We start from the raw sequence: 13,877 nt of genomic DNA on the forward strand, positions 1-13,877 counted from the left end.
ACCTTTTTTACTAAACATGTTCAAGGACAGACCAGGAATGTATAAGATGAAGGTAAATGTCCTCCTGAAATCAAGAGTTGGTTTTCTTAACACTTATTTAATTGCACTGGTATCCAGAGTTGAGCCTAATTTTAGATTTCATGGATAATGTCTCTCCTCCTCCTGTGAGAGTATATTTTACACCACATTTAGGTGTTTATGTGACAAATTATAATTGATGGAAAAGTATCACGGAATTGCTGTTACCTCATGTGAGACCAATTACCATCTTGAACCAAAAACTGGACAGCTTTTTTTTTTTTTGCTAATGTGATTCATCCATGGATTCTCGGGCAGGTTCAAACAAACCTTGGTGCAGAAAAATCCCCAAATCCCACAAATCATTTAAAAGGAAACAATAGCGAACAGCAACAGGGAAGCCAGTGTAATGACCCATGTCTCATTCATTTAAAGGATAAACAGATGCCTCTTTCCATTCTTTTTGCAAAAATCCATACCTGCACTGCAGCATCACATCATGTCCCAGCACCCTCTCCCGTTCAAATAGGATCAGAGTTACCAGATAATCCCCAATGAAACAGGCGTTTTAGTATTGCGAACCTAAATCGGGCCAAGATTCCCAGTGTGTTTGAGTGTTTACCCAGCCCCCATTACAATGTACTAAAACCTTGGCTCTGATGCTGAGGACTGGCAATAACCCACCACTTAATGAGCAAGGCCTACTGCTGCTCATGCCAGGCGATAATCTTCTCTTGGCATAACCAAATCAAGCATAGAAATGTTCTTATCAGGAAGAAACAGCAGACGTCCCCCCCACCAAACACCCAGCAGACCCCTGGCTTAATTGATTTCCACCATCCCAAGGCAGCTCATTCCGTGCGTCAGACTTTTATTTACTGGACTACTTGTTTGGGTGCTAGATTGTTTTCTTGCCCATTTGGTTTGATGATGCGATTCGGGTCTTGATAGTCGCTGTGCAAAAATGGCCCGAGACACGGACACTTCTTCTTCCAGACATACCCAACTCGTTTGATCACATTTAAACTGGTGCTTGCAAAGTGACAGTCCCCGCTCAAATGGCTGTAGAGTTAAACCATAATGAAGTCTTTCTTCATACAAACGGTATATGTTTTGTTCCTGGAAAAAGAGCTGAATTCTACCCTGTGCAATTCCATTTGAATGATGCAAGTGCACTCAAATCACACATCACACTTTTTGTGCATGTGTTTTTCTTTACCGTATGTACTATAATTACAATCACAGGGACCTGCACACAGATCGTGTTCCCAGGCTGTGGTAGACTAATGTGCGTCACTGTGTTTAAAGCCTTTTTAGAAAATGCTTTTGCATTAAGAATCACACCAGAAAAGATTGCACGCTTCTTTACGAAACATTTAACGCAGACACAACAGCCACTCAGATTAGAAGTGATTCGATGCAGCAGAACAACACAAGCCATCAGATATGGCCTTCAAATACCTTTTTTTTTTTTTTCCTCACCTAATTACCAGTTCCACTTTTGCTGGTCCCTGGGGCAAACATTAGCCTCATCATTATTTAGCAATCTTCTTGTCTTTTTCATAAAATATTGTACATTTTCAGTCGGAGGAGGCAGCAGGGAAATAGATCTGTCCTTTTGAAATAATGAAAATGCGATCCACTTGATTAGTAATAGGTTTTTAATTGTGTACTGACAGAATCACTTTCTAATCTCGCCTCCTGCTTCTGCTGTTCTCGTGAAGAACCTCTCTGCAGAGTGACATGGGACAGACTATTGGCACAATTCATCACAGATATAAATTAGTTTGTAAAAGTGAGTTGGCCCTGCCATTGCACTGCACTGTTAGAACAACAAAGTCTCAGTATTGAGTATTATTATTAGCATTTTTGCATTGTTTTTCAGCCGTCATGTTTCTTTTTTCAATTTTTTTTTTAATAAAAAGTTTCATTTAATACAAATAGTCTACTATGTTTATTTAAGACACTTGCAACAAAACAGCGTTTGTCATCAGTGTCTGTAAAATAAAATCCTCATTCAACAATCCAAACTTCAGAAAAGCCTGGATTTGGGTTGCATTTCTTAGGTTCGCTATACTGCAGTGCTTGTCACTGCAAACTCCTGCTGATGGCCTGGGGACAGTCTGTTCCTCAATACAGAAGCCAAAGCATCACCTGGAGCCAATAAAGCTTTCTAGTGTTACAGGAATTCTCCTCAGTATCACAAAAGTTATAAAAACCTTAAGTGGCACCCCAAGGCATGAAAGCACAGTTTTGTTTTTGGGGGGTTTTCCAAGAAGAAAAGTTAGTTTCTTGAACTGAACTACTTTCAAAAGACACATTATTTGACATTGGGGGTTATACCACAGCATGAGTGTAATCGGATATCTCATTTGGCTGCACAAACTGCACCACTCGCTCTACTCTCTGGTTGAAACTGACCAGTGGCTTCTGGAATGCAATTAGTCACACGTTCTGGACTCTGCTGTGGTGGGGGTCCACTGACCAGTCACTCCACATTGTTCTCGTTATCCTCTTACAAAATGTGTTTTCAGCAGTCATTTAGATTATTCAACTTTAAATAGGAAAGTGTAGGAGTAGGACAATGTTATATTATCACTCCATAGTTGAAGGCTATGTTCAGACTGTAGACAAACCTGATTGTTTCTCTGTAATCAGAGCTTTTCAGACAGTGTCCACACTGTTAATTGCAAGTGATCAAATGGGATTTGTGTGTTCAGATATAAGCAACCGTCTGCATAGGGCAAAACTACATTTGTGACACTGGTCTTACATATTGCAATGTGCCATGCTTTAGTCAATGCTAGATTAACTGTGCAGCAAGTATTAGTGCCACACGTGAAGAAAACAATATTTTTTGCATTGAGGAGATTGAACTGGAAATTCAAGTTGGAATTTCACGCGGATCAGAACCGGTACTCAGTGTCCAGGTTTATGGCTTGAGTTCTGCGCAGTAGGTAACTAAAGGCAAAGACTTCATGTTATTGCTGTTTTAACACTTCCAGCCAAGAAAAGAGTTTCAGCAAGTCAAAAACTCACATTCCAACCACGTCTGAAACTGACTGTCCGGATTCAGTGGCAGCTTCTGTGGAGCAGTCGCTCTCACTGATGGACATGTCGAGACGAAATGTCGAGTTTAGAGTCGACTTGAATCTCGACATTATTTATTCTCCAAATGTCCAAAACTTTATTCTCCAAATTTCCAGTCAACATGTATCTTGTCATGTATCTCGCCTTAAGAGTGATGCAAAAGGTCATTTGAAGTTATTTTAGCAGTGTTCAGAGATGCATGTGTAGAAATAACCTCCAAATGTGTTTTGACAACATCTGTTTATTTTTGATTTCTTTTCTTTTGCTATTCCGACTTTGAAGACATAGACAAAGATTCGATTTTGTGTGGCCAAAGTTTTCCACGTGGGCCCATCTGCTTAACTGCTGAGGAAGATTGTTTCCTGGAAGTTGTTTCATGCGTGTGTGTGTGCTGTAATTTCACTTCCCGGTTTGTCAGATTGACAGTCCATTATGGCAATTTGGCTGTGCAACAGCCTTGTCAGCGGTAGACCATCAGCCCTCACTGTTTTTTTGTTACCTTTCTTTCCTAGTGTGGAAAGGAGTGCATACAATGTGTGAGCAGCACAAGACACATCTTAGCACTCTGCTCCTCACCTTTAGAAAAATGTGCATACACAGGGATTATTATTCTTCCCTGGGATTTCTGTCTACACTATTGACGTGGGCTCCGGTTTTGCTAAACAAAGCATTATATTCAAGAATGTTGCTTTGATATAATAATGATTGGTATATGCAAATGACCTATAAATGAAAGGTTGATTGCCCTGCAATGGACTGACAACCTGTCCAGGATGTACCTCGCCTTTCACTCTGTCAGCAGGGATTGCCTTGACCCCCATGTGGAGGATAAAGTGAAAGGTTGATTGATTGCATACCGTGTCAAATCACACTGCACTAAAAAATAGTACATCAAAGTATAGTAATGAGGATATTTTGTGTATGAAACCTTTTGAAAACCTTTCAAAGTGCTACTTCAGTGTCATTCAGGTTTTCACTATTTAAACTATTTAAACTGTAAAAGTCACTGAATGCACACCAAATGGCAGACAGGCAGAGTTAATGGGGAACACCGTTGAGATATTTAGTAGATACAGTTTCACTGATGAGTTATTTGTGAGCTAAAGGGAGAGTAAATATTGGATGTCCATTCATCAGGTGAACACAAACACGTCTCCAAATGAATGTTAATGTGAGTTTGTGCACACAGCTTCGTCCGTCTGTAATCTGCAGGCAGCTCCAGGGAACACACCCTATCTCCACATTTGAAAATAACAAAGAAATAAATGGTAAGATACCTGACATTGACTCCAAATGATCTTGTAAAAAGATCATGAGCAAGACCAAAGAGCATTTGAATCCTTGTGTGTCGCGTGTGTGTATTTAACAACTCTCATCTGATCTTGGTCTTATGTGACTGGAGTCCTTCCATTTTGTTTTTATTTTGCTGTCATGAGGGAAAAAAAGGCAGTGTTTATGAGTCAGAAAGCAAAAAATGTCCATAAGAGGAGACAACATGTGCTCATTCTGTCCCTCTAAGGAAGCATTTAATGAGAGGACGGAGCCGTTCTCAGCATCACCTGTGATAAAAAGTCCTGCAAGTGACAGTTTATGAGCGCTCCCCCTTCTCCTCCCTCATTTGAAATGGACGTCTTATCTTCCCTGAGCATCATAATCACCTCTATATTTAAAAGTTTGTTTCTACTGTCTCCAGTTTCCTTTTTTTTTTTTTTATCTCTGCTATCATTTTGTCTCGTATAGAATATACAGGTGCACATTGTTATCTTTTTAATCTGTAGATAGTTGGACCATTATGCTGGCCCACAAAGAAAAGTGCAGTGATTTCGGTCAGAGTTGCATTATAACCATAAGCCGACAGGTGTTGATAAAATATGATAAAGTGCAGTGTCATGACAACGGTTTGTAGCAGTAACACGAGAGCTGCAGTGTGCCGCATCAAGGCTTTGACTATAAACTACTACCCACCCAGGCTGCACTTCACTGGTAATCTGAATGCACAATATGACTCACAGATGCTTTTTCCACACAGCGTCTGTAAATGAAAATGTCAACTTTTGACATCGATTGACTGAATTATGTTTGTCGTTTCATACTATTAAGACGACGGTTTAATCAGTTCATGATGTGCAAAGAAAAAATCGACATAAATATACAGTACACTTCTCCATGACATACAGTACAGACTATATCAAGATACACAATGCATAACAATTATTCTAAGACAACACAAAATGACTTGAATCTAAGGCAGTGACTATTAAAACTGTGCTAATTTCTGGTTTTATAGTTGTAGTATTAGTAGTAGTATTAGCTATTAGCTGTGCAGTGATTTTTTTATTGAGGGTAAAATCATCTGCCTTCACAGACATAGAATTAAAGCGTTCCCATTCTCTGTGCTGAGATTATTATTTTGTCCAGTCTGAGAACTTAAATCCCTTGCTTTCTTATTTCACCTGCTTGTGTAGTCACCACAAACAGCTTTTATAGCGCCTTTGACTGTGCGAGTCATTGAAGTCCAATAACACAACTATAATACCCGGCTGCCTTGCAAATCCAGGGTTGTGGTGCTGTGTTCCTGAACAGCTGGTGAATGGCTCTGGAGCCCCACTGGGAACTGCTGTCTCCTTTCATGTTCACGCCGTACACTGCTGACTTCAAATGCAACCACGAGTCGCCGGGCCTTCTTCACAACACCTCAGATGATTCTGCAGTGAAGTTGAAGTGGAGCAGGAGTCTTGAGTTGAAGGATGTGGTGGGCATCGTGTTTAAATTATGGGTGAGTTGGAGAGGGGAAAACAAAATATGGGGGGGGGGAAATGTAATCTTTATGACTTGCATCAACAGGAAATGTATCTTTTATAGAATATTGACAAATCACGGCACACTTTTAGCTGTCAAACATCTAATTTCACCCTCATTCTATCGCTGCAGCTAACTAATCAAAATGTAAATGATCTATTACGTAGATTGACAGAAGCCATTTTTTGTTTGACTTCCCACACGTCTCGCAGTGTTCCACGCCTGCTTCTTGCTCGTCAGTAAACTGTTAATTAATTAATCCACCTTGTTACCTTGTTTGCACAATAACATCCCATGGTTTATTTAAGATAAGTATCTGTACGGTCGGTTCTTGTCTATGCATACAAATCATGCCTCCTTTGTGGAGCGTGTTTAAAAAAAGGGCAGTTAAATAAAAGAGTGGATGCTGTTAAACCTTCTAATGTGCTGATGGCACAATGGTCCCTGAAAGGTCAGCACTGCGGAGAAGGGGTGGCTTTTCGTCAACTGTGCAAACTTATTTGTTGGACTTCACCAAAGTTGAAGTCCACGCAAAATATTTGCATGGGTTTACCTCGTCCCACAGGAATTAATTGATTTTTTTGCCGTGGAATTTTGTGCATTAATGAGCCAGCCTTTAGTGGGATTATAGCCTTAGGAGTTTATATTATGCAAAGACTAGTTGTGCAGTATAGGCAGGAAGTAGTGAGCCTGATGTCCTTTTAACAAAGGTGTGTGTGTGTACGTACTCTTCAAAACTTGATGAAGTGCAGACAAATATCATTAAAACAGGTGCACTAAATTAGAGTCATTACATCCTGTGTCTGAAGTGATATCAGCTGCGGAAAGAGAGCAATGTTCTTTGTATATTGTACAAAGTAATGTTGTGTTTATTGGTTTAGTCACTGCAACAAGAATCTTCAATTGCAGGGGATCAAAGGGGCCTGACAAAACATTAACCCAAACCAAGGCATTAATTGGAGGACTGCCAGGCGCTGGCACAAAGCCAGTGCTGTATTCCTGTATCTTCACTGTGCTTTTAGCATCATGATCCTGAGTGAAGAATTTGCTACTTTTCACAAAGCATGTTTACTTTGTATGATTTTACTTTTCATGAATATATAGAATTCCATTCAGTTAAAGATAAGTCAGATTGGTCAACTACTTGAGCTATGGATCTTAAAAATCCCTCTGATTATACACCTGCAGCAAAGATGCTTATTTATTCTTATTTTCTAGATTTTTTTTGGCAGTGATGCCCTTGAATTGTTCATTTATATTTATCCCTTGTTTTCCGTGGATCAGCAGTGACCTTTAGTGATTATTGCCAGGCGCACTCATGCCAATCACCACTTAGGACACCACTTTATCACTATCCCTCTTGTAAATAGACACAAAAAAAAAAGATGCAGCAAATAATGCAGATTGATATGGCGGAGCCAGAGATACAGTATTGACCCGGTTCAGACTTGGTATTAACATGTATCCTGAGTCATCAGATCACAGGAAACCACATTTGGAAGTGGTTTGAGGATGCATGTGGCACAGACACAATCTATTTTCAGCACACATTAGAGACGGCCTCTTCATGATTTCTATTTTTCTAATGGTTTAAACTAGTTTCATGTTACAGCAGCATGCGTCGAGCTTTGAGTCACTTGAGTTCCTCTTATCTCTTTTCTCTCTCTATGTCACTTCCACACACACACACATTAGTTAAATACATAACGTTGTTCTTGCAAACAGTCACAGGATTTATTTGAATAAAGGGTGGAGACACCATATCCAATCATATGCAGGGATAGGAGATGCATTCAGGGTGAATTTTAGTGTCAGGTGTGGACAGTCATATTTACGGCAGTCCATATTAATGCAAATTCATGTTAATACCAGGTCTGAATTGTCCTTTCAATTTCACACATTCACCTTTCCCACAGTGTAACGCAACTGCAGACAATTAAGTTTGAGATTTGGGTGTGTTATGCAATTTATTGGCTAACATAGCCCCAAGAAGCGATGCGACGCTGCAGAGATCTGGTGAGCTCGCTTCCTTCTGAGCAGCCGTAGCCATCAAGAACATGACAACACGTGTTTAATGCAGTGTGATCGCAACTTTGATGAAAAACAATCTTGGCAGGATCATGCTCCTTCGAGGCACAGAACATAATAGGCTCTGCCACAAAATTCATATTCAAACAAATTTTACACTTTTCCTCCCCAAAATAAAAACGGATATTAGAATTTCTCAAGGAAAAAATGCGACTGATTAGTGTGACAAATTAGTCACATTTACAGTGAAAAAAATGAGAAAGTTATCATTGACAGAATGATGTCAGGATTAATTTTAGACAAAACAGCCTGTTTAATCCAGCATCACATTTTCAGACGGGCTTTGTAATGAATATACAGAGTGGAGGTCCAAATATACTGACAACAGCAGACAGGATTTGTAGATGAGTAGATGCTTTCACCTTCAACCTTCTCCCTTCCTCAGTAAATGACAGTATTTGTCGACTGACTGATCCTTTTTTCTTTGATAGATGCAAAGATGAAAGCCTGTAAGTCGCTTTCAGTCACAGCCACTCAACCTACACATCCCATTTCTGTCAAGGTTCCTTGTTACCCTACTCTCACCAGGAACGGACTCAGTGGGTTGACATCTGTCCTAGCCTAGATGTGCTATCAACTCAAATAGCAGCAATATTTCATGCAGCAATTTTATTAGATTATGATTATTATATATAATTTTTTTTTTTTTCCCTGACTCTGTGGTTCCCCCTGAAAGTGCCCTGGCATTGGTTAAATAATGTAGTGGAATTTCATCTCCTGTCTCTGGCATTTTCACACACATTACTTCATAGCGCCACAGGAGAGCTTGTTTCTCTCGCACGCTTCAGCTGATTCTTTTTCCACAGCTCTGGGGTCACGCGGTGAGCTGGTCTCATGAAAATGCGAGAAACGATCCCAAACTTTCAAATGCAGATTACATGCTGTAAACGCGAACTATGTACACAGTGCATTCCTCTCCCATAATTTGAAAGCTGATTATGAGTTGGCAGAAGGCGAGCCACAAAATTACACAAGATTTTCCGCGACACAGTACAAGGATGGATCCACAGGCACAAAAGAATGTGATGATAGGTCTGGCTGCTGATGTTATAGTGGCAAACATCAGTAAAATAGGGTGATTTGACTTTGTATGTTCCCTTTTTTTTAGATTTGCTTCACATCACAAAGCATATACAAGATGGTGCTTGTAACTGTAATCAAATATCATTAATTAAATAAGTGGGGCCTGTGCAATGCATGCAAATAAATATTAAATAAACACATGAGATAAGTGATTATACCAAATAGTTTGATGAAATTATTTCACATATTTGTTATTTAAAAGGGAGACATTCTACTTTTGAATATGATGGCTCTTTATCATTGAGAAAAGCTAGTGTTTTGAATGCCTTCCACTCTGGTATGGTTATACTCGGCTCTCATATTCAAGATCTGCTGCTGCTTTGTTTGCAGTGTCAGATGAAGCATCTGGTGTGTATAATCTTACAGCTGTAGTTACTTTGTGTAATATGTCGTGTTAAAAACCTACACCTTCACCTGTATAAAAGCGGTAGAAACAAGTTAAAGAGGGGAACGTTTGACTTTTCACAAGAATTTATAATCACATTCCACGAAAAGGAAAAGAGCTAAACACAGACGTTGTGCTTTGAAGCTTCAGAGATTTAATGGAAATCAAGTAAGTCACGTTAAGAGTTGGGCTGCACCACAGGTATGGGAATGTCCCAGTAGGGGGTAAAGAGTCTTGTAGGAATTATAGACATTACAAGAGCAAGTATATTTGGATTGTATACCTGCCTGCTTAATTCTAAATGTGCACCATGGAAGCATATCCCAAAGCAAAAAAAGCATTAAATTTAATTTCTTAACACATTATCACAAGGTCTTGCATGTTATTGGTCTGTGTGCTTGTATGGTGCATGTTTTCATACACTTCTCACTTGTCCTTTTCTTTTTTGATGTGTGTGTTCCCAGCTTCCCCGTCTGTTTTCTTAGCTCCCAAAAGAAAGGGTTCACGGGTGGGTGGAGCACTATATGCTTGTAGACGTGCCCGGGAGCCTTGCCCAAGGGAGGCCTGTGGATAATTACAAACCATTCAACAAACACAGCCTGCCGGCTTACTGAGACACCCTGATGGTAAGCCAATAGTCAAGAAAGCTCTAACAAGATTGTGAAAGGCAAAATATGGAGTACATGAGTCATCAAACATCAGCTGCCAGATTGGGAACAGACATTGAAGTTACAAGGGCAGAAAGCATCTGACCACTGAGGATAGGAGTGAAGGATATGATCATACCCATCTTTATATATCTATATATAGATATCTATATATATGTATGTGTATATGTATATGTATATGTATATACATATATACATGTATATGTACAGTATATACATGTATATATGTATATGTACACACACACTGTAACTATCACAGACAGGGAGTACAATTGTATTTAAAGCTGCTATAGATAAGAAGCGTATTACATTAAGACATAGTATGACCTTAAAAACATGATGCACTGAAATACTGGCTTTGTTGACAACAATGGCGCCACCAGTATTTTGGCTGTCAGCAGAGTGAGCAAAGCAGCAATAGCTGCTAAGTGTCGGAGCATTATCAAAACTTAAAAAGTGTAAACCTCCTTAATAAAACAATTTCGATCAGTGGAGAAGGAGCGAAAAACCTTGTGCCCTAATGGACAAAAACACAGCACGGAATACATGATAAATACCCTCTAGAGTGCTAAAAACATGAGGAAGTGCCCAACTGGCTGCCATTCATATGTGGCCTCTAAAACAAAATAAATAAAAACATGTTTTCTTATAAATGAATGACTTTCTAGTGGAGAAATGTGATGCAGTGCCCTTGCAACTTTGTTTCCTGTGGGTGTTATGAAGTTCCCTACTGCCCTGACATGACAGTGTCCCATAGGGTGTCCTTATTCAGTGACGTATGAAAAAGCCCATCTGGGTGATAGAAATGAGTTAAACAATAATGTGTGGAAGTACAGGCTACAGTTGTGTAGTGGTTAGCACTATTGCCTTTGCAGCAGGAAGACCCGGGTTCACATATTTGAGGATTAGGCAAATTGGACACTCTAAATGGACTGAGTGTGAGAGTGGATGTTGTTTGTCTCTCTATGTGGACCTTTGATGGACTGGCAACCTGTCCACGGTGTAAAAAACCTACAACTTCACCTGTATAAAATAGCTGAACACAGACGTTGTGCTTTGCAGCTTCAGAGATTTAATGGAAATCAAGTAAGTCACATTAAGAGTTGGGCTGCACCACAGGTATGGGGATGTCCCAGTAGGGGGTAAAGAGTCTTGTAGGAATTAAAGAACAACATTACAAGAACAAGTATATTTGGACTATATACCTGTCTGCTTAATTCTAAATGTGTGGTGTGGAAGCTTACCCCAAAGAAATAAAGCATTAAAGTTAATTTCTTATCACATGAGCTCAAGGTCTTGCATGTTATTGGTCTGTGTGCTTGTTTGATGCCATGTGGTACAAGCATGGATTTCTTTTATACACTTTTTTGATGTGTGCCACCCTCATGTGGCGGATAAAGCAGTAGAAGATGAATGAAAGTGAGTGTGAAAGTCCATGTAGAGGACCACGAGAAATTCATTCCCCAAAGGCCTGGCTGCCTTTGGCCCAATTTCTCACTTTGGACATGCCCATTTAATTTTTCACAGTAGGTGCCCTTTTAATTTTCGCCCCTGCCCATCCAAATGTCTGTGCACGCCACTGCACATAAACTTTGCTGGTATATATTAACATAATAAGACTAGCTCTGTTGCTGCTCTAAGGAAGACATTCTTTTGCTTTCAATCGCTGCTCGTTGCTATCACACAAAAATGAACCCAATGGGTTCTTCTTTCTCTTCTTCTTCTTTTGGCTTCTCCCTTTAGTTGTTGCCACAATGGACCCATCCCTTTTGTCCTCTTTTCTCTCACCAGCCGTCCTCCTTCACAACATCCATGAACCTTTTCTGTGGGCTTCCTTTTTTTTTCCCCCCAGCCTCACAGCTCCATCTTCTACATCCTTTGTCCAGTATAATCACCATCCCTCATTTGACCAAACCATCTCAACCTTGCCTCTCTTACTTTATCTCCAAACCATTCAACCGGACTACAGACTACAATATCATCTGCAGACATCATAACATGGCGTTGGCGCAGTTATTTATGCGTATTAAGTGAAACACTGGTCATAAGTGCATCTCTGTAGTTCACTGGTTTGAACTGGAATTGCTGTTGCCATTTTAAATACAAAATAAGGATAAATAAGGGTATGCTACTCATAAAATGCTGAAACACCCGCCACGTTTTCCAAGCTCAGAATCATTCCAGTCATTTTGGCGATCATCACCATCACAAACACTTCCACGTTCCAGATTGAAGTCTAATTACCCTCATCATTAAATGTCATGTCTATCTGCGACGAGTCTCCTCATCAGATCCACGGTGTGCATGTGTGTGTATTTGTAAGTTTGTGAATGTGTGAAGTGTTAGCGTCTTTCCCCACAGGGTTGGTATTCTAACTGAAAAGGGGGCGGAGGGAGAGCAGAGAAGTCTGCAAAGAATCTGATGTATCGGTGACCTCAATCATGTCTCACACCTATGGCTGACCTCAGGCTAAGTTAAGGGAATTAAGAGAGCAGCCGGGGAGAGATGCAACACTGCCTTTGACTTTGCACTTCAGAAGTGAGAGCACTTTGCCCCTCCTCTGGAGATTCTGGAGAAAGACCATCATTATACATTATTAAAACCAGAGACTTTTCCCTCCTCAGCCTGCACAGCTTCTGTTTGTGTCCCCTATTGATTTTTCACTGAATTCTTTTGATGAGAGTATAGGGAATGACACTTTGATTACGTTTACTGTTATTTGGTGTGTGTTTGGGTGAACTTACTTGTGTGGAGTGTGTGTGTGTGTGTGTGCGCACACAGAAAACACCTCTGACTGTTCCCACACTTTTCCCATAACCTTGTCCAAGTCAATGCCATTCTGTCCTGTTTTATATTCCCCCACAAACTCATTTTCTTCAGCATCCTTCCTTATTTCACCCGCTTTGTTTTCTTTTCTCTTCCCTTTCCCCTTTCTTTATTTTTTTTTCCCCGTTACGCTGTCGTTTTGCAAATTACACACTTGGCATTTTGGGAAGGGCGGTTCACTCGGTTGGTTCTTCACAGTTCTGTGCATTTGTCCTGCTGCCATTCCATGCGTGAAAATTACAGGAAAACACACACATGCAGACAAAGCCAAGGGGGCAAGAAAGTGAAATCTCAGACGGCAACACTGACAATGCTTGACCGCAACAGGACAGCAACACAAATACCTGTTTGCCAATAAAGGGGGTGGAGTGGCTCAGTGGTTAAGACCCTACCTTGTGTACCAAAGACATCATGGTCGCAAGTTCGATTCCACCCCTGGCTAATTGTACTTGATTCCATTGTAAGTCGCTTTGGATAAAAAGCGTCTGCTAAATGACATGTAATGTAATGTAATGTAAAGGGCTACATTAGAACAACAAACAGCTTTTCCTCTCTATATGAATATATCTGGTTTCAGTGACATTGAGTGACAGGGCCATGTACACATAATGTGCACATGCAATTTAAAAAAAAATAAAAAATACATGACCATTAGTTGGTGGATCAAACCTTTACGTCAGGTGTTTTCTAGTGACTCCAAAGTGCATTGGGACGCCTTTGTCAATACCTTCTACCTGTCATGGCTCATTCATTGCATTATTACAATATTTTGACAAAAAGGCCGTAAGGATATTGTCTAAATTGAATCGTCCTGCCATTTATCAGGATATGTGCAATGTTTGCACAGCCAGCTTTTTCCTCAAATGGAAACCATGACCTTGGGGCATGCGGTGAGAAAGACATTTTATGTTACCGTGCAT

This window comes from Solea senegalensis, linkage group LG21 (assembly GCF_019176455.1).
Source record: "Solea senegalensis isolate Sse05_10M linkage group LG21, IFAPA_SoseM_1, whole genome shotgun sequence".
Taxonomy (NCBI): domain Eukaryota; kingdom Metazoa; phylum Chordata; class Actinopteri; order Pleuronectiformes; family Soleidae; genus Solea; species Solea senegalensis.